General features: G+C 46.3%; 1 long non-coding RNA gene and 1 pseudogene across 1 annotated transcript; both read left to right on the top strand.

The window, feature by feature from the left end:
• The first annotated feature begins 13,983 nt into the window (after positions 1 to 13,983).
• On the top strand, positions 13,984 to 18,787 carry LOC123425410 (annotated as a pseudogene).
• Positions 18,788 to 20,275: 1,488 nt separating this feature from the next.
• Positions 20,276 to 21,199, top strand: LOC123429531. The gene is made up of 2 exons (XR_006622700.1): positions 20,276 to 20,392; positions 20,910 to 21,199. It is a non-coding gene; the product is annotated as an uncharacterized LOC123429531 (long non-coding RNA).
• The last annotated feature ends 1,387 nt before the right edge of the window (positions 21,200 to 22,586 follow it).

The following is a 22,586-nucleotide window of genomic DNA, read 5'->3' as shown; positions in this document are numbered from 1 at the left end:
TGAGTCGGTGCTTAGCGTATGCTCCAGAGTTAAAACCCGAAGAAGTAGCAGCAGGCTTTCCCCAGCTCAAAGACGACGGGTCGGAATTTGCTCAAGAGGATTACCAGCGCGTTGTCAAAGAATCCCGCTTGGCGGCGACTCAGCTTGCACCAAGCTTGGATTTAACAAAGTATCAAGCTTCTTATGATGACAAGAATAAGAAAGTAAATCTGCCAACCTTTGTGACAACCAGCTTGACTCCGCGTCGACCCAAGAACCCTTTTGATTTGGAGGAGGATCTCTCATCATTTCTGAACGATGAAGATGAATTTGCCGCCTTATCCAAGTGTAATTGGGTATTGGGCGACTTGCAAATTGAAGTCGGTCAGATCTCAAAGCAAGCTAACCCGGGGACATCAGCGGAGTAGTTCTTCATGGATTTGGCCATTAGAGCCATGTAATAAGTCATTCATAGAAAACAACCTTGTTCCGTGATTTCTTTAAAACCCTTGTGTCGCCCTCAGGGCATCTTATGATGCTTGACCCGCCATGGCAATAGTGATTTTGATCATCAACCTGTTAGGCTTAAAAACATACATCAAACCACTTCAGTGAGTAATGGATGATAATAAATAATAACCAACTCAGGATGTTAGGGTGAGTCGGAAAAATTTGAAAAACCTTGTGGCAGTGCCAGGAAGGTGAAAAGTAGGAATTTCGTCGGCTCATTCAAGTCGCGACAGGATAGGACGAGTTATATAAACTCAAGTGCTACCCGAGGGAGACTTTTTGTATAAAAAAGCTCAAGTATTTAGACCGGCTGATCAGGCATGAGTCAAGCTTCAATGAAGCAGGTTCAGTGAACCAATGGTTTGTCTATTTTCCATGTGGGGCGCCAGCCGTTACCAGACATGTTTTAACCAAGGCGAGTTCAGGGTCCATAAAGCGGAGTAACTCGCCAAGAGTTCACGGGTCCATATGGCGATTCGGCCAACACACAGTCCAGTATAACCATTTGTAATGCAGTAATTTTTCGCAGGCCAAATGGGTAGTAAGGCTGATCTGAGTGAGAGGAAGCCCCCAAGTGACCTATGATTAGGGGAAAGACCGGTCATAGGATTGTAGAAGCGTATACGCTCTTACCACAAAATGACTTGGGAACAAATAGCCCCCAAGTAAGCCGGCCTAATCCACAGAATCATATAAGGCGCCTATGTTTGAATCACGCGCTTGTAGCGACTTGATCCTCTTTGGCTTATCGATACCTAGTGTTGTAGTAAGTGCAGCATGGCGACTTATGCTCTCTGGTATGGATAGCGTCCATGCTTGGGCGACTTGTTAAGGAGCAAAATAAAAGATCCATACTTTCAATAAGATGAAATAGCAGGAAAGCCCCCGAGTTCGTGGGCATCAATTTTATTGCTTCATAAAAATGAAAAACTTGCAATTTTTCAAGAGAAGAAAAAACACAGCCAATAGCTCAAGTGTAATAAGGCCGCAAGTGGGCTATGTTCCAGGGGCGAGTTGACTCAGCCTCTGTGGTTGGCCGATCAGGCCGAAGATCCACCAGATAGTATGACCCGTTGCGAAGGCTTTTGCTGACGACGAACGGTCCTTCGCATGGTGGTGATAATTTATGCATGCTAGTGCGATCTTGGATCAATCGGAGCACTAAGTCGCCCTCCTGAAAGGTTCGGCTCTTGACCCCGCGGCTGTGGTAACGCCGCAAGTCCTGCTGATAAATAGCCGATCGGGCGGCAGCCAAGTCGCGTGCTTCCTCCAAGGCGTCCAAAGAATCTTGACGCGCCAACTCATTGTCCTGTTCCACATAGGCAGCAACTCTGGGCGAGTCATGCCTAATGTCAGTGGGAAGAATAGCTTCTGCTCCGTATACTAGGAAAAAGGGAGTAAAACCCGTAGAACGGTTTGGGGTGGTCCGGATGCTCCACAGTACTGAAGGCAACTCCTCAACCCAACACCATGGGGTGCGTTCCAGGGGAACCATAAGTCGGGGTTTGATTCCTCGCAATACTTCCTGATTCGCCTGTTCCGCCTACCCATTAGATTGTGGATGAGCAACTGCGGAGACATCAAGCCGGATGTGCTCCCGGTGGCAAAACTCCTGCATCGCTCTTTGTGATAGATTAGTACCGTTATCAGTAATAATTCTGTGTGGATATCTGAACCAGAAAATCAGTTTTTTCAAGAACTTGACCGCTGTCTCCGCATCACAAGCACCAACAGGTTCTGGTTCGATCCACTTGGTAAATTTATCAACCGCCACCAGCAGATGAGTTTTTTTGTTGGACGATATCTTAAAGGGGCCAACCATGTCTAGCCCCCAGACCGTGAAAGGCCAAGTAATAGGTATCATCCTTAGTTCTTGAGCCGGCACATGAGCCTGTCGTCCGTAACGTTGGCAACCATCACATCGACGAACTATCTCTTCTGCATCTGCATGAGCCGTCAACCAAAAGAATCTGTGGCGGAACGCCTTTGAGACCAGGGAGCGTGACCCGGCATGATGCCCACAATCTCCGGCATGGATGTCATTTAGAATCACGCATCCTTCTTCGGAAGAAACGCATCGTTGGAATACCCCAGAAGTGCTTCGCTTAAACAATTCGCCGTTGATGATGAACATGGAGTTGCTCCGACGGACAATTTGGCGAGCCAACACCTCATCCGAAGGTAACTCGCCTCGTGCAAGATATGCCAAATACGGAAGAACCCAATCCGGTGTAACACGGAGAGCCGCCACAAACTGGGACTCAGGGTCTGGTATTGCCAACTCCTCTTTTGAGGGCAAACTCATGGAAGGATTGTGCAAAATATCCAAAAAGACATTGGGAGGAACCGGCTTACGTTGTGAACCGAGACGTGAAAGGGCGTCAGCTGATTCATTAAGGCACCGGTCGATATGGTCGACTTGATAGCCATGGAAATGACCCGCCACATCGGACACAGCCCTTCTGTAAGCCGCCATCAGGGGGTCCCGAGAGTCCCAAGTACCTGAAACTTGCTGAGCCACCAGATCAGAATCGCCGAGACATTTGACACATGTGAGGTTCATCTCCTTGGCGAGTCGCAAACCATGAAGCAAGGCTTCGTACTCCACAGCGTTGTTGGTGCATGGAAACATGAGTCGGAGAACATAACAGAATTTGTCTCCCTGGGGCGAAATCAACACCACGCTAGCCCCCGAGCCTTCCAATTGCCTAGACCCGTCAAAGTAAAATAGTCCAGTATGTGAGGTCGGGCATGTCTTCCGGAATCTGTAATTCGGTCCAATTGTTGACGAAGTCAACCAAGGCCTGAGACTTGATAGTCATGCGAGGGGTGTATCGCACGTGGTGCGGCCCAAGTTCGATCGCCCATTTGGCGATTCGCCCTGTTGCTTCTTGGTTTTGGATGATGTCCCCAAGAGGAGCGGAGCTAACCACCGTGATGGGATGCTCTTGGAAATAGTGTTTGAGCTTTTGACTCGCCATGAAGACCCCATAGACCAGCTTCTGCCAGTGCGGGTATCGTTGTTTGGAGAGAGTTAGCACCTCACTAATGAAATACACTGGGCGTTGCACCGGATATTCCTTCCCTTCTTCCTTCCTTTCGACGGCCACTGCCACACTCACCGCCTTGGAGTTTTCCGCAACGTACAGAAGCATGGGCTCTTTTTCAGTCGGGGCGGCCAAAACCGGTAGGTTGACCAGCTGCTGCTTCAAGGCTTCAAAAGCTTCATTGCCCTCGTCTGTCCAAACAAAACGGTTAGATTTCTTAAGCAACTGATAGAGAGGAATAGCCTTTTCTCCCAGACGGCTTATGAAGCGACTTAAAGCCGCGATACGACCCGCCATCCGTTGAACTTGATTGATATTCGCTGGTTTCCCAAGCGAAGTAATCGCCTCGATTTTGTCCGGGTTGGCCTCAATGCCGCGCTCAGACACCAGGAAACCCAACAGCTTTCGTGCGGGAACGCCAAAGACACACTTGGTGGGATTAAGCTTCATCTGGTATACCCGCAGGTTGTCAAAAGTTTCCCTTAAATCTTGCAAGAGCGTCTCCTTCCTATGAGTTTTAACCACAATATCATCAACGTAAGCGTGGACGTTGCGTCCAATTTGGCCACGGAGACAATTTTGGATGCAGCGCTGGTAAGTCGCCCCAACGCTTTTGAGCCCAAACGACATGGACACATAACAAAAAGACCCGAAGGGGGTTATAAAAGCTATCTACTCCTGATCTTCCACAGCCATCTTGATTTGGTGATATCCGGAATAAGCGTCCAGGAAACACAAACGCTCGCAGCCCGCCACTGAATCAATGATTTGATCAATGCGGGGAAGGGCAAAAGGGTCCTTTGGACATGCTCTGTTAAGATCTGTGTAATCAATGCACATGTGGAAGGTGCCGTTCTTCTTGAGCACCAGGACCGGGTTAGCCAACCACTTGGGGTGGAAGACCTCTATGATGAATCCGGCGGCCAAAAGACGGGCGACTTCTTCCCCGATTGCCTTGCGTCGTTCCTCATTTAACGTGCAAAGATATTGCTGAATCGGCTTTGCCTGTGGGTCAACATTAAGATGGTGCTCAGCGAATTCTCTCGGTACACCAGGCATGTCAGAAGGTTTCCACGCGAAGATGTCCCGATTCTCGCGGATGAATTCGATGAGCGCGCTTTCCTATTTGGGGTCCAGACCTGCCCCGATAGTAAACTGCTTGGTTGAGTCGCCAGGGACGAAATCCACTATCTTAGTGTCATCCGCTGGTTTGAACTAGAGGGGCGGCTCGGCGTATGTTGTTGGCTTCTTTAGAGGTGACATATCTGCTGGATCAACATTGGCCTGGTGATATTTGAGCTCTTCCGCAGCGCAGGCGACTTCTGCGTAAGCCGCATCCCCTTCCTCACACTCTCTTGATATCCTCCTTTCGCCATCGACCGTGATGGGTCCCTTAGGACCGGGCATCTTGAGTTTAAGGTAAACATAGCAGGGGCGAGCCATGAAACGGGCGTAAGCCGATCGCCCAAACAACGCATGATAAGGGCTCTTTAACTTGACCACCTCAAAAATAAGCGACTCACTCCTGTAATTGGATGTTGTTCCAAACGCAACTGTGAGTTTAACCCGGCCTATGGGGTTTGCCGATTTACCTGGGACAATTCCATGGAATACCGTGGTTGACGGCATTAAGTCTTTCTCCAGCAGGTTCATCCTTCGAAAAGTGTCGAAGTATAGTATGTTGATGCTGCTACCACCATCCATCAGTACCTTCGATAAGGTATATCCCCCGACTTGAGGAGCCACGACCAACGCTAAGTCGTCGGGGTTGTCAACTCTGGGCGGGTGATCCTCCCTACTCCATGATATAATCTGCTCGGACCAGTGGAGGTACCTAGGGAGTGCTTGCTCAGATACACTGTATGCTCGGTGATTCACCTTTTTATCGCGCTTGCAGGCATTGGTGGTGAAGACGTGGTATTTCCTGTTGCTTCATTGTTTGGGATTGTTGCCGAACCCGCCATGATCATCTTGCCCCTGTGGAGCCCCCTGTGGGGGTGGCTGCTGAAAAACCCCGGGCGGGTTATACCGCCGTTGGTTATGCACTGGATACTGGCCGCTGTTTGGCTGCGAGCCGCCCTGAGCCCCCGGTTCGGGGAAGCCGCCGAACGGGTTCTGGCGTTGATTAGGTGCACCGGACTGTTCGTGCCGTTGGTCCGGGTCACTGTTTTGGCCCTTTTTGATCGCCTCTGCCCGAAATTCCCACATCACATAACAGTCCTCCCAGGAGTGAGTCGTCGGTCCGTCTGCCATGGCGTGGTGCGGGAAGGGGCCCTTGAGTATCTCATTATAATTGCGCGGCTTCTTGCCACTGTAACCCTTCTTCTTCTGGCGTTGGTTGCCGTTGTTGGCATTGGTGTTGGCGACGAAGTCCGTGGATCCTTCCTGCTGCCTTCTCTTGTCATTCCCCCGTGATTATGGTGGGCGCGTCCCTGAAGCCGGGTATGATTTTTGGATGACTCGCCTTTTTCTCGGCGAGTTGGCCTTGCCGCCATCTTCTCCTGGATCTTTGGTATCGTCCGCCTCGGCGTACCTAGTGAGGGTGTCCATTAGTTCCCCCATATCCTGGACCTTTCGCTTGAGTCGCCCCAACTTCTGTACCAAGGGCTCATAGTGGTAGTTTTGCTCCAAGATCAGCACAGCCTGAGCCGCCGTGATGCCGTCCGACGAGTGAATGATTTCCGCGACCCGCCGCGTCCAGTGGTGAGCCGACTCATCAGGGCGCTGAACGCAGTGCTGAAAATCGACTATTGTCATTGGGCGCTTGCAAGTTCCCCGGAAGTTTTTGATGAAACACTCTTTCAATTCAGCCCAAGTTTGGATGGAGTTGGGGGCAGGTTTTTCAACCAAGCGCCGTTCCCTCGAGCATCATTGTGAAGTACCTGGCGCAGATTGCTTCATTTACATTGAGCATGTCCATGGCGATTTCGTAACTCTCAACCCATGACGCCGGCTCAAGGTCCGGGGTGTAGTTAGGCACCTTTCTTGGTCCCTTAAAATCCTTCGGCATTCGCTCATTGCGAAGGGCGGGGGCCAAGCATGGCACCCCTACCTGCCTGCCGCTTCCAACAAGCGGTGTTGGGCCGGTTTGGATGTCCGGGTGATCCCGACCCGGCGGGTCCCGAAGGTCAGGCGGGTTAACCTGGGGAAGGGGTCACGGACCGCTGGTTATGGCGGGCTGGTCTTCTTGCCGGCTCCTGGTGCGGCTTGCCTGGGGGTGGAGTGCAGCCGATCGAGGCTGTGCGAGAACTGGGCGTTTTGAACCACCGCCGTCTTCAACATCTCAATGGGGTTCCTTGCTTCTATTTCAGCCGGGGTGTTGCCATGAATCGGAAGGGACTCTAAATGGCGAGTCGCGGTGAGCATGTTGTCCACCGGGTTGGAAAAGTGACCCCGAGGTGTCTGGAATCGAGGGACGCGATCAACCGCTGGCTGAAGCGGCGGGTTTGGCGGCTGGCCCGGCCCTCCTCCCGGAGCGTCTCCTGCCCCGGGAGTGCGTGGAGTGTCGAATAGGAGGGTAGGGTTGAGATCAGGGGGTAAACGCCCCTGGTGCCTCCGCTGATGGACAGCGTCACATGCGCGCTGATGCCTCTCGAGCCGCCAGTTTTCGGTGTTCAAGCGGGCTGCCTTAGCGGTGATTTGAGCTTGCCGGGTCTCGATCCTGGCGGCTTGTATTTCAGCGTCTCGCTGAGCCTTTGCCACCCCATCTCTTAGCTTTGTCAACTCGGCATTTATCGTGTCCTGGTTTTCTACTGTTACAGGGGTCGCCATGAGCCTTGTTATCTCTGCCGCCAGATCCACCAAGATCGCAGCTGGGCTTCTGGATGTTTCGCCAGTCCCGTTGTTGCCTGCCGGGTTTTGCGGGGGCTGAGTCGCCCCTGCCATGTAAACGGCGATATGACGGCGGGTCCGGTCAAGAACCTCGGGGTCCATTGCCAATGAGAGGCCTCCGAGGCAGCCCCCATGTAGAGACTGAATTGAATCCGAGTCGCCCATGGATGATTCGTCATCAGTGTTGACCGGCGTGGTCTCCTGAGTTGCCGATCGTTCTGGTTCCTCAGATCCCTGTGTGAAACCAACAAAGACCGGGCGAGTTAGATTTGGCGTCCCGACAGGGCGGGCATACCTGGCCGGCTCGACGATGTCGGTGAAGATGTCCGGCTCAGGCATAGGCGATCCAACCATGCCGACAAAGATGTTGATCTTGCCGAAGGGGATTCTGTAGCCGGATTCGATTGAATCGGCCTCGAGCCCCCATAGCAAGTTATTGATGTAGTACTTCCCGCGACGGCTCCGAGTCATGAGCCCCGCTGCGTAGCTCCCTGACCCTGGTAGGGCTCCCTTTGAGAACTCAACTCCACCGTGCGCAGGCCCTATGGTGGGCGCCAACTGTCGTGGTTTTGTCACGGCAGATGTCCGCGTGAAAGGACTTAGTGTTGGAGCCATCGCACCTTGTTGGCAACTCAAAGGGGTTGAACGGGCGCGAGACAGAGATTTACCCAGGTTCGGCCCCTCGAGAGGAGGTAAAAGCCTACGTCCTGCTTTGTGTTGTATTGATGATGTTTCGATTACAAGGAGGGTGTAACTCGCCTGACCTAGCACTCGAAGATTTCTAACCTGCCCTCTCCTTCCCCGGGACTCGCCTTTATATACAGGTCAAGCCCTTAGGGTTTACAAGAGTCCTTACCATCATGCAAGTCATGATTCTTTCTATCTCTAAGTCGCCGTGCTTTCCAAGACTTAAAGGTCTTCCCAATGATTGATTCTCCACGAGGATCCTGAACCGCCATCTAGCTCCTGGGCTCACAGGCCAAAGCTTAAATCGCCAAAGGATGAGTCGCCCTCTTGGTGACACGACCCAACTAGAGCGGGTCACACAACAGATAATATCCCCAACATTAGGCCCCAGATCGACCTGAACCTGTTCATGTCAATTCTCACCTAGCCAGGGGAGACTCACTCTGCTCTTTTTACGCATCATACGCTTTATCTGCCACCCTATCGTGAAGATACCCAAGTCGTCGAACCACTCCTTGTTGATATCATCTTATCCCTTTAATCTCGGAAGAAATAATGACACAATCCCCAACGGATCCTTCGGCACAGATATCCTGAAAAATTTGGGCGCCATTATAGCGAATCCTTATCCCGTCGTCTGTTCCCGCGTGAGGCGCCTTGATTCCAGCGCCCGACCCAATAAATAGGTTGGGGGAAGGGGGCAGGGAACATTTCCACCTACCCATTTTGTCAACCCCTTCTTCCTCGCGACTGCACCAAGAACTCCGTCGCCGCCCGAGGATCTCCGTCTCCGGCCACCGCGTCCGACGCATCCCCAGGCAAACTAAGCGAGCAATACTCGCAGCGGATCTGTCCACCTTCTTGTCGATGTCTTGCAAGGGTACATGGCTCCACTTTCGTGTCATAAGTAGAGTGTTGAATCCACACGGAGCAAATAGGAAGACACTATGGGCGTGTTTGGTTCACATCTCTGTTTGAGGGCACTTTGCATACTTGTTCCAGTTGAGCCTCATTGGGCAAATCCAGGCTAAAAACCAACATCTACATGTAGTTTGGTTGCCTGCATTAGGCTTTCTGCATGAGGGAGTCAACTAGTCAGCATGTCGTTTGGATGCATGTGTCGCTGTTGTTAAACAAGCAACACATTCTTTGGTTGCAAACGGCTAAAGATGTGATCACCACTTCTCACAAGTGGTGATCTTACCACACACACTGAATATTGTTTTGTCCTATCTAGGAAACAAATGGAAGTTTATCTTAGCTACTAGCAAATGACAGTACAAGTTATTAAGAGCCAACATTGCTAAATAAGGATAGTTCAAGGATGCTAACTAAGGTGCTTCCTCTTCCTCACTTTTGTTGTTGCCTCTTTCTACTCCCTCCTCTTGTTCTTTTGCTTCAGATCCTTGTGTGACCTCTATTATCCCACATTGCCTGAGCCCACTCCAACCTTTTGTTCTTCCACGCTTCATTGTCATACGCATCCACACCATGTAGCTGATCACCTCATCAGGAGTCACATCTTCCTCCTCCGACACAAATTCATCAACTCCCCATTGTAGGATCCAGTTATGAATGATGCAACATGCAAGAACAAGTTTCACCGAGGTAGGGTAAGGGTGGAATGGCTTCTGATCTAGGATCTTAAACCTATTCTTCAGAGCTCCAAAGGCACTCTCAACGTTCACTCTAAGGTTGGAGTGTCTTAGGTTGAAGAATTCCCGAGGAGTCCTAGGATAGTTCCTACCAGCAAACTCGTCCATATGGTACTTGGTTTTCCTGAAGGGTGGAAAAACACCTGGCCGACAGGCATAGCCAGCATCTCCAAGGTAGAACTTGCCATCGGGGATGTTGATGCCATCATGACGACTCATGTTGTCACTGAGAATGTTGGCATCCTGTGTTGAACCTTCCCAGCCAGCCAACACATATTAGAACTTCAGATCAAAGTCAACAGCAACTAGCACATTCTGGCTTGTGTAGTGCTCCCCCTATATGTTGCAGCTTGTGGCCTCGGCACTTTGGCAGTGACATGAGTACCATATATTGCTCTAATGGAATCCTGGAATGGCATTACAATATGTTGTTACTCCACAGAAGGACAATAACAACATATCAAGGCATGAACTACATAATGTATAAGTGCTCACCTTGAAGTATGGGTACCATCTTGGGCTAGTGAGAATCTTGGTAGGAGTCCGGCTGGTTGGTGACCTGATCATCTCTCCTCTGAGCTCCCCAACAGCATACAACACTTGCTTGAAGTACCTGGAGATGGTGTCCATTGATCTCATGAAAGAGTTGTGTACAACTCTGAACCTCTAGTTATGACCAACAACATGGAGGAACATGGCCACTTGCTCATCCACAGTGGTGTTGATGCTATCTTGTAGTAGGCCCTGCTCCTAAACTGTAACGCCCAAGGTGTGATCTTATCCATATTTAGGCACGAGGGCCTCGACAGGGATAGAAGCGCATCTTGTCGTTTCGCAAGAATGGATACCGTTACAAGTACATGTACTGAAAAGATGAGATATATGGAATTGGCTTACACTCGCCACAAGCTACATCAGAGTCACAGCAGAACAATACATAAACATCATGAAGAAGAGCAGGGTCCGGCTAGGGACGAAAACAAACGAGAAAAGAGAACGACGTCCATCCTTGCTATCCCAGGCTGCCGGCCTGGAACCCATCCTAGATCGATGAAGAAGAAGAAGAAGAAGCAACTCCAAATGAACAATCAACGCGCTCGCGTCAAGTAACCTTTACCTGTACCTGCAACTGGTGTTGTAGTAATTTGTAAGCCACAGGGGACTCAGCAAGCTTTCCAAAGGTATCAAGACTAGCAAAGCTAAATAGGTGAGGTATGGTTAAGTGGTGAGGCTGCAGCAAGCGACTAAGCATTGTATAAGGTGGCTAACTTACGAGTACAAGAATAAAGAGGGGGATGATCTACGCATAGCGCACGTGAACTACTGTTGATCAAATGAGTGATCCTGAAAACCTACTTACGTCAAACATAACCCCACCATGTCCTCAATCGGAGAAGGAACTCGCGAAAGAGACAGTCACGGTTACACACTGAGTTCGCATATTTTAGTTAAGTTAACTTCGAGTTATCTAGAACCAGTGTTAAACAAAGTTTCCACGTTGCCACATAACCGCAGGCACGGCTTTCCGAAAGACTGAACCCTACAGGGGTGCTCCAACTAATCCATCACAAATTACCACAAGCCGCATAGAAATCCTCGATCACGACACTCGCGATCTTGTCGGATTCCTTAGTGGAAAACCTCAACTCTGAGATTACCCAAAGCTTCACCGGAATCCCGATGCACAAGACATTCGTCAAAGGTAAAACTAATCAAGCAAGGCCGCCCGATGTGTCGACGAACCCGATAGGAGCCGCGTATCTCGTTCTCAGGACACGACCGGATGGAACTAGCTACGAGTGCCAAACCTCGAGTTTCCTCGCGGTGGCCCTGCAGGCAGACCGTTTGGGACCAACACCGTCAGCACTGGCCCCCCTGTTTTATGTAAAATTACTCCTCGGGTTCATGACGCCCTATGCATTTCAGTATTAACAAAATTATTATGTTGGGCAAATGTAGTACCAATGTTGGGCCTTGCCAGACCATCTTTAATCTAAAACGAATTATCAAGGGGGTCCCCATAACAACCCCGATCGTGTTAGGAGCGCTCAATTATGGAACATAACACCGGTAGCCGAAACTAAGGGGGCAAAAGGTGGAACAAAACACCGGTCTAGAAAGGCCAAGCCTTCCACCTTTTACCGAGTATATAGGTGCATTAAATTAAATAGCATTTAATAGGGTGGTATGACAAGGAACCCATGTTAACACATGGAAGCAACTGCACCTGCAACTAACAACGCTAACACATGGTAAAGCAAGCGGTAACATAGCCAATTAGCGGTTTGCTGGGTGGTGAACAGGTTGAAGGTTTTCATGGCAATGTTGGGAGGCTGATATTTAACAGGTGGTAGGCAACGATAAATAATGATAGAAACAATAAAACTAGCATGGCAATGATAGTAATGGTATCTGGCGAAATGGTCATCTTGCGTGAGATCCCGCTTGGAAGAAGAATGACTCCGTGAAGCAGACGAACCGATGTAGTCGAACGGGTCCTCACATTCCGACACGCTTGCAGAACTCGATCGAGACGGAGCAAACCGGAAACAAGAATCAACACAAGATATACACCACACGATGCACAACACCAATGATGCATGAGCGGCTGAATATATGAAAGACATGGCATGTCAATTCACAACAGTCAAACAGTACACATTAAGTGAAGTTCAATATGCAACGAGGTACATATTGATGAAACTCCACATACGGATTATTTAGTTCTATACCGATTAGGTCCTCGGCAATATTAAATGTAGTTAAACATGGCAAGAGGTGAAGCGTAATTAAACTACCTATCTAGGCATTTTAAATGAGGTCGGAAATGACATATAGCACCTCCGAGATGACCTCATACGTTAATTTATATTTCTGTCCAGATCTGAATTAACACTTTTAAATATTTGTTAAACAGCAAAAAAAAATAGGTACACGTGATTCTACGCGTCATAACAACCAATTTACACCTAGAGAACATCTCCAACGGAGCTACAGTTCAAAAGATACGAACACTACAAGATATGATGGCATGAATGCAACATGTGTGCAACGACAGTCACAAGCATTCCAAAACACACAACCAGCAAGATATATGAAACTACAGGAGATTCTAAGCAAGTTTCATATAGGACGCAATCAAAATGAAGCAACGGTTCAACAACTACAAGCAAAACAAGATATCACTACAATCTGCCAAATCAGCCACATAGCATTTTCCACACCCCACAACTATGAGCTACACAAATCCAAATTGCTCAAACAAGGCATGAGACAATAGAGGGCAAGATGCACTACAACATACAACTAATAACACCTATCATGGAAGCATGGATCACTAGGGAAAGAACTCTCAAAATAGCATCTCACACACAGTTTCACACTTAGTGAAAACACCGGTACATGACAGTACAGTTTCCGATCTGAAGGCATATTGACAGCAACAAAACCATAAGCTACAGGGCTCCAAATGGCATGAAAATTGACAGCATGCTAGATAATCTTAAGGTCTACAACTAACTCCATTGCATCAAACTCAAAAGAGCTACAGATCACCACATAAAATCAAGACAAGACAGCCACAAAATATAACAGATTTCAGACTTAGAAATATTTCAGCATCTCCAAAACAACACTATTTTCTAGCAAGTTGAGAACAAGAAAACCACACCTAAACATGGATTTCTATTGCAACCAAAATTACCAGGGGCTAGTCTACACATCCAAGGGCAAACCTCTAGTTGACAACTCCTTCATATCATGCACGGATTAAATCCCACAAAATAAACAAAAGGGCAACATGGCAAGATATCACATGCACTAACTTACTCAAAAGCTAAAACTAAATACACAGTTAAATTCTATGGATTTTTCTACCCTAAAGACATATATAACATGTGGGGTTGCAACACAAAAATATCGCCACACGAATATGCGAGAATCTCTACTATTAAAGGGGGATCTGCCGTCTGTCGTGATGGTTCGACCACGACAGATCCCCTCGCTAGCACTGCCATCGCTAACAGTTCCATCGATTTTTTCCATCCCTCCATAAACCAATCGATTAAATACAGAAAAAACCAGTTCACTGAAAACCCTCTACCTCGGTTCAACCTCCCATCGCTCCCGATCACCTCCCCAGTCTACACCCTCCCACGATCTCCTCCCTTCTCTCCATGCGAGTCCCACGACGCAGAGGCGCTGCTCCTTGCCCATGACCCCCGCGAGGCCATGAGCCCGCAGTCTTCGAACCACAAGCCACCGTCCTCAGATCCATGCGCATGTGCCGCTCCGCGGTCGTTGAGGCGTTACGAGCCACGGTTGTCGGCCTCCGCCCATACACCGTCACATCGCCGCCATCGGCCACTACAGCATCAACCTCCTCCTCGAACCAACCCATGAGCCATGAGGTCGGCCTCCGGTAACCCAATATTCCACTCATCCGTGCCGATTTGTTTTGCCCCCATCAAATTCTCTTGATTTTGCTTGCAGGTGATGGAGGCATGACCACTGTCGCGCCAACTTCGGGTACTAGAGAGCCACGAGTCCGCAACCTTGCACAACGACCTCCATCTTCCTTGTGCATGCGGATACGAAGCTTTTGGGTGACCCTCGCGAAGCGGGATGGACCACCGACGACGTCGGGCTTCACCTCAGCGGCTCCCGCGACAACGAGGAGTGCAACTTCATCTATATATCTCGGCCTGTATAGTTGTACTAGCGTTTTCCCTTTGATTTCTTTTTTGGATGGGTCTTTTGTTGCGTTTTTTGTTGGCAGTGTCCATCAGTACCATGACGAATTTTGGGTAGGTTGTGGTAGAATTCTAGGTTGTGGAGGTTGCGTTCAAAATCAGTAGTATGCTGAATACATCCACATTAAGGTACAATAACAAGCTGAAGCCCCTTGAGTTTTTCTATTATTTAAAAAAAACATCACGTGCCTGAACTAAACTATTGCCTGGTGTCTACCATTGCATCATCGGACTTGTGTTTCAAAAATAAGAAAAGGACACATCAACTCTTTCTCGAATCAGTGGAATAATTACCGGTACAAATCCCGTGTCATATGGTAGTGTCTTCCTTTGATCTCGAAAGAAAAGGGCCATTGATTTTTTTTTCAGTCGGTTGGTTTGTTCAATTAAGTTGAATTATGTTGTTCGTGTGATGTGCAGACGGACATGTTCAAGTACAACACAATTCAGGACCACTGGAAGCACAGTGACATTAAGCTCAAGGACGACAAGACGCTGCTCTTCTGCGAGAAGCCACTTACTATCTTTGGCGTCAGGTAGTATTGATATTATAGCCTTTTCAGAAGTTTTGTGTTCGTTAAGTTCTGAAGCTAATGTTTGATGTTCTCTTAACAGGAACCCCGAGGAGATCCCGTGAGGTGAGGCTGGTGCTGATTATGTTGTGGAGTCCACCGGTGTCTTCACTGACAAGGACAAGGCCGCTGCTCACTTGAAGGTATAACTGAAGTGCTAGTTTTTTCTCATTCACACATTATTTCCGAGCTATATATATGTTCCTTCTCTGATCCTTTGAATATGAGGCTGAGAAAGAATCCATTTGTATTATTGAATTTCAATTAGAAAATGTGTCCTGCTCCATATATATTTATTTCTTCTTAGTGTGTAAAACATGATACGCACAGGGGAGTATAAAGCAGAGTGTAATGCCATATGTTCCGAATTGTTTAGTGTGTTTGGTTGCTTCAGGTGTGCTAGAGATATCATGATTGCAAGCGCTTCTTTAATTGTAGGGATTCTCTCAATTTTTGTTAGCTCCCAATCCCATTCGATGATGCTATGTGATCAAGGTACATGTTTTCTGAGTGATTGAGCTACAAATGATCTTCTCTCATAGTGCACGAAATATTATGAAGGAAAAGAAAAGGTTTAATTAGAAGGCACGCCATGATTTGGTGGAGAAGATGAAAGACCTTGTAGAAAATAGGTTCGAAACTCAAACATAGATTCTTAAGTACTCTTTTGGCTGCTATTCGCCTATCCTTCAAACTCCTTTTGTGAAAAATTGAAATGATGATGCATCTTTGTAGTTATCAGTGGAGGCTAACCACTCGTGTGAAACCAGATCAGTCCATCGTTGATTTCAAAATCCCCATCGCCCAGGCCAACACTCACTGACTGCCTCTGTCACTGATAGGAACTGGATCCATTTTAAATACAGTAGTACACGATCAAAATTATCTTACTTAGTTGCTTACCCCTGAAATGTTTATTGGAAAGTTGGTTTTGGAGTATTATTATACTGATAGTCCTTCAATAGGAAAAAAACACTATGCAATGATGCACGACTGCTGCTATCCGATACTGTGAATTCTGAAACCTTTTGTCGTTCCTGCAGCCCCTGAAGAAGGATGCATCGCAAGTTAAGCGAAGCAAGGTCGAGATAATCAAGGAGAAGAGCAATTTTCTTCGCTACCCTTTGAATGAGGAGTTCGTCTTAGAGGCTCCCAACGTCAACGAGACTGTTGTCCAGCTGATTAAGTTCCATGGAAGCTATCAGCAGAGTGACCGAGAAGTCTGTGGCCAGAAGAATTACTCGTTTATGCTCCGGACAAAGAATCCTTCCGGAAAAGTTCCAAACCAGCTTTACTTGGCTATGGATACATGGGTTGATGAGTTTGGGATTGGAACACTCCGTCTGACAACCAGGCAAACATTTCAGCTGCACGGCATTCTTAAAAAGAACTTGAAGCATGTCATCAGCACTGTGATTAAGAATATGGGATCAACCTTAGTTGCTTGTGGAGATCTCAATAGAATGTGCTTGCATCTGCCGCACCATATGTGAGAAAAGATATTCTTTTTGCTCAAGAAACAACAGAGAATATTGCAGCACTTCTCGCGCCACAGTCAGGGGCTTATTATGACCTGTGGGTGGATGGAGAGAAGATAATGTCAGCCGAACACCCTCCTGAGGTCACCAAAGCCCGAAATGACAACTCACATGGAACAAACTTCCCTGATTATCCTGAGCCAATCTATGGGACCCAGTATCTGCCCAGGATGTTCAAGATTGTGGTCACAGTTGCTGGTGATAACTCTGTTGATATTCTGACGAATGACATCGGTGTTGTTGTAGTTTCAGATATGCAGGGGAGCCTGTTGGCTTTAACCTCTATGTAAGTGCCAAAGAAAATTATGCTCCATCTTGTACTGCATTTAGCAATGATTACCTTTTTTTATTTATCCAATTTTTTTAGGTTGAAGGTGGCATGGGAAGGACACACAGAATAGAAACCACATTCCCTCGGCTGGCTGATCCACTTGGTTATGTTCCTAAGGAGGATATATCATATGCTATAAAGGCAATAGTTGTTACACAGAGGGAAAATCGAAGAAGAGATGACCGCAGGTATAGCAGACTGAAGTATGTGCTTGACAACTCGGGAATTGACAAGTTCCGTGATGAAGTTGAAAAATATTATGGAAAGAAATTTTAAGATTTCCGTCCATTGCGAGAATGGCAGTTCAACAGCTACCTTGGGTGGCAAGAGCAGGTATAATTCCCCATCATAATTATCTTGGTCAAGATGTGGCAAAGAATATTTCGGAAGAAATTATTTACTGCGTTTAGGGAGGGTTGCTAATATTTTCATACAAAATTTCTGTTGTTCGTCATTTTTAATTTAGTTTAATTCCTCGGTGTTTCCACTTTTGACTTGGCTTGCGCATTTATTTATTCTCTTGTTGTAGTCTGCATAAGAGCGTTTGATAAATCCTGGCATATCTCCCGTATGTTTGTTCGTTCTCAACATTTTTATATCAATTGGTTATTTCTTGAAATTCGGCTTTTCAATTATTTTCTCTTTATTGTTTATTACAGGGTGATGCTAAATTATTCTATGGAGTGCACATTGATAATGGTCGTCTTGGGGGGCAAGCAAAGAAAACTCTGCGAGAGATAATTGAGAGGTATAACTTGGATGTTAGCATTGCTCCAAATCAGAACCTTATCTTATGTGGGGTTGATCAGGCATGGAGAGAACCAATAACTGTAGCTCTTGCTCAAGCTGGCCTGTTGGTAAGATTTCTTTTGTCGTTTTTCCCTGTGATGTGGAGCACACACTTTTTGAGTTGGTATTATTATTAGGACCCTGTCCAATTGATAATGATGATCTGATTGTTACTCTTCAGATTCGTTCTTCTTACATTGAAAATTTGAATGCAAGGCTGATTATTAAATTCAGAAGTGAAAACTGCAACGCTTTCCTATATATATTGTCTGTGGTGCAACAGGGTGGCCCTTTTTTTCTCCTCACTAAAAGTTGGGTATTCATATATGTAGGAACCAAAGGATGGTGATCTCCTGAACATAACCTCCATGTCATGCCTTGCCTTACCTCTGTGCCCTCTAGCACAAACAAAAGTTGAACGAGGGATCCTACCGATTCTTAAACGAATTAGAGCAATTTTCGACAAGGTATTCATTTGTTGCCTTGTTGAAAATCAAATTTAACACTTGAGAATATGTGGTGCGTAGTTTGTACCTATATTTTCACTTAATAATTGGGTCAATGTTGCTTGCTTAATAGGTTGGCATCAAGGAAGAGGAGTCTGTAGTGGTGAGAATAACTGGCTGCCCTAATGGATGCGCCAGACCATACATGGTCGAGGTTGGCTTTGTTGGTGATGGCCCAAACAGTTATCAGGTAAAATAATGCCGAAATATTTCTGACATCATTTATCCAAACAATGATACTTCCTTTTTGTTCACATTAATGATTTTGTTTGCATATTTTATTTTTCTCAATTGAGCTTTTCTTTATTGTGACCGTATATCTGGCTTGGAGGAACACAAAACCAGACCACCTTGGCAGAAACGTTCATGAATAAAGTGAAGCTTCAAGATATTGAGAAGGTTTTGGAACCACTGTTTTCCTATAGGAATAGCACGCGCGAGGAAGGCGAATCTTTTGGGAGCTTCACGAACAGAATGGTGAGCGGATTCTGTTCTTCCATCGAATACTATTGCAGTTTAGTCATTTGGGAAGGAATTTTTTGGACCTTCCGAGAGAATAAGGGAGACATTTAGTCAGAAGCCCCCAAATGTTGTCTCTTCCCTGCTATGTACAAAGCACCATTCATCTGGGAGTTGCTTACTAAATGGTACTCCCTATATACAGACGTTTTTGCACTTCCTTACATTAGTGTACAGAGGGGGGTACAAACTAGCAAGATGTTAAATTTTTGCTTTTTGTTAGTTGTCATCAGTATAAGCGTTGGACTAATTGATATGGCTTCGCAGTTAACGATAGTTTTGATACCGGGAAATGCCTAAGCTGAGCAATATGTGTGTCGACATAGCTTGTAGTTTGAGTTTGAGTTTGAGGTTCTACCTGCGTCCGGCATCGGGGCAATTCAATTGATTTGTTTCATTAAATGAACCCCAATTGTTTTTTTTAAGTTTTTATTACTCACTTGTGCATGCATTTTTTTATTTACATGGGCAACATAGCTTTTGCAACAATTCTTCTTACACACCTTCACAACAAGGACACAAAATATACCATTGGTCCAAAATAAGTGGGTGGAATTTGTCTGTAACAAACTTACAATTCATGAATTTTCATCTTTTCCATCAGAAGTTCTTCCTGATTAGCTTTTGTTTTTTCTTCTTGTAGAGTAGTAAGTTTCGCCCTTAAATATATTCTCTCTACTCTGACTGGAGCGCATCACTCTATGTGTAGTGATCACCAAAAGATAATGTAATCTACGAAGGTGTTGTTCATCTCATAGATAGTTCTATGTATCTTACAATTTATTGATCTCTTGGCCTTACAGGAAGACATTCAGTCTATGTGTAGTGATCTTTTGGTTCGTTGGGGATATTTTATAGTTTTGGGGGCTCTTGATTTCCTGTTTTATAACATATTTATGCAATGTTACTAGGTAGGCAATTTGATGTCGATGACCAAAAAATATTGCACTTTAGGAATTTAGTATTCATCTCATAGATGGTACTATGTATTCTACAGTTTTTTGGTCTCTTGCCCTTGCGGAAAGGTATCCATTCCATGTATTGTGATGTTCCAGTTCATCGTGAATAGTTTGCAGTTTCTGAGTCGCTTGATTTGCTTATTTGGCATCTGTATGCAATTGCATTGGGTACCATCCGAAATGTTTCAAGGTTCATTGTCCGGAGCTAGAAAAATATATGCATAGAACTGTTGATGTACACCCTAGGTTGTACATGAAATTCTGGGCAGATCTAGAGGGGTTAGACTTACATAGCAGATTTTCTATTTCAGTTTGCCTCTGCTCTAGAATATTGAAATGATGTACCCCACGCTTTAAAAAAATGGTTCTACTTAGCAGCTTTTATCAGTTTTGACAGTTGTGCATTCAACTTATATATAATCTTGCGATCCTTCCTACAATGCTTGGAGGGATAACATAGGTTTGTTCTCCATTCATTCATGTCAATCCATCTTATTGTTTTTAGGACTCATTTCTCATCCCCTAATAATAGTTATCCCTTTTGTGATTTATGTGAATGTTATGCAGCCAATTCCAACAGTTCTGTTTGGCTAATAAAGAAGAGAGTTATGCTACATAACAATACAAGGAAGATACTGAAGGAGGTTTTTCAAGTGCTTCCAGTTTAAGTATGCATCTTCTTGAATCCATGTGCCGAAACATTCATCTTTACCTTGAGGTATGGTCTACTTCCAGCAGCATTTATTTAGTTAATGTGTCATTGAAGTGTTGAACCTCAAACTAAATATTTTTATTGATTATGGTGTCAACTATTTCAGGTTGTGATCTTGCCTTCATCAAGTTATAATTTACCTCCTATATTTTCATCATTGACGTGCTGCAAGTATTAATAAAAAAAAGGTGTCTGAGTGGAAGTTATAAATTATCCTTTTTAAAGAATTATCCTTTTGTTGAAACTTCATTTTATGCATTTTTGTGCCCACAAATGATATTATTATTTCTTTGTAGTTTTATTGTCCATGCACTCTATCGTTATCAGTAGAGGAGCACATCAGTTTTTTTTCCTTCTCTGAGTTTTCATTATTTCGTATTACATTTAACCATGGGAGCGAGTTGTAGGCATCGTTGTGTTCTGGATCAGGTATGTTGATTTTCTATGAGTTTTCCTTTTGTAAGATGGATATTTGTGCTTAAGAACTAATTATATTCATTTATTCTTGCCTTCTTGTACATAGAGAGAAAACCAGAAGTTTATGGTTCCTCATATTGGAGTGAGGCTTTTATTGCATGGAAATTACAACACCGAAACTCTTACCAAAGCTGAGAAGGGTTGCAAGGAGGAAGAGAAGATGTTTCCTCAAATTGAATTTTGTAAAAGAAAAAGTAGAGCGTATGGTATGGCTACTAATTTATTCAGTAATATATGTGCTATGTGGCATACAATTATACCATATGAAACATATCTGAATACAGATGTGGAAGTTTTTTTTGGAACAATCCACGTCTAGCTGATGAAATTGAATTTTCTGGAAGTTTTTTGTAGTTTTGAAATGAGTGTGAGCTTTTAAATTAGGATGGAGATTATATTTATTATTTATCCAATTTGGGTGGAGAAGATATATGTCAAAGTTGGATGGAGAAGAGGCCCTATCTTCGTCCTCATTCATTGAGTAGCACAAAGCAATGGCAAGAAGCAAGCCTTTCTAAGTTGAGTCATGATGATTTGAATGCGAGTTACATGGGTTTTCATGCATTAGTAAGTATAAGATGATATTTGTCACAACACACTCATAAGTCACATGTGCAAGGTTGTCAACCACCATGAATTTTTATCAATCCGTGGCAACGCACGGGCATTCGACTAGTATGTCCTAAACATGGTATAGCAAACTAGCGACAGAATCCTACATGCAAAATACAAACCACTACTCTAAAATACATGGAAAAAGGTCCCTAAAACATGAGCATTTAAACTACGGAGTTTGAGCAATCCGGACACGCGCGAAAAATAAATACGGAACAACTCCCTATCGGGACAGCACGCAAAACTAGGCATTTGGCGGGTCAAACGATTTCAAACATGCATGCAAGTTGCAAATTAATAATCTATGCGCAAAACTAATCAAGTTTTATATATATTGCGTCGCGATCCGATACCCGGTTTAATAACTACACACGTTTCAAAATTACCCTATTTCCTGTAATTAATAAATTCCCACGGATAATGGAAAAAAATGTCCACGGGCCGAATCTAGTGCAAACAGCCCAAAACTGGTGGCGTAATAAAACTAAATCGTGCCTGGGCGAGGGATAGGCGGCAGCTCACCTTCGGGCGAGAGCAGGCTGGCCTGGGGCGACCTGGGCCTCGCGTGGAGGCCTAAAACGCGGCGCAGCCCACCCTCGCTAGGGCAGACGACGCGCTGGAGCAGGGCAGAGCTCCTCCGTCTACTCGTGCATGGAGGCCGGCGCCGGCACGGGAATCCCGACGCATGCAGGGATGCGGGGGAGAGGCGGATCTGGCAAGACGAGGTCGGGGCTGCCGGGAATTGGCCGGAGGCGGGATGGCGGCGAGGGACTAGGACCGGGGCGGTATGGAAGCTCGCACCAGCGGCCATGGCAGCGGGCAGCGCGAGGAGAGGCGACGTGCTGCTGCGGCGCATCCGGCGGCGAGGAGCTGGCGGCGGGGTCGAGGGAGCGTCCTCGGGAGCGGCGGCTCTCCCTCAGATGCGGTGTGCGCTGGAGGCGCGGGCGCGCTAGGGCGCTGGGGGCGGCGGCGGCCGGGTGGGCCCGGAGGGCCTCGCGCGGGCTGGAGCGGGCCGGCGGCGGTGGGAGGAGAGAGAGGGCGCAGCGGCTGGGTAGGTGGGCGTGGTTTTAGAGGCAGAGGGCTAGGGTTAGCAATTTTAGGAAGGGTA

The sequence above is a fragment of the Hordeum vulgare genome, chromosome 2H (genome assembly GCF_904849725.1).
Source record: "Hordeum vulgare subsp. vulgare chromosome 2H, MorexV3_pseudomolecules_assembly, whole genome shotgun sequence".
Lineage (NCBI taxonomy): Eukaryota > Viridiplantae > Streptophyta > Magnoliopsida > Poales > Poaceae > Hordeum > Hordeum vulgare.
This window is presented reverse-complemented; position numbering and strand designations above follow the sequence as displayed.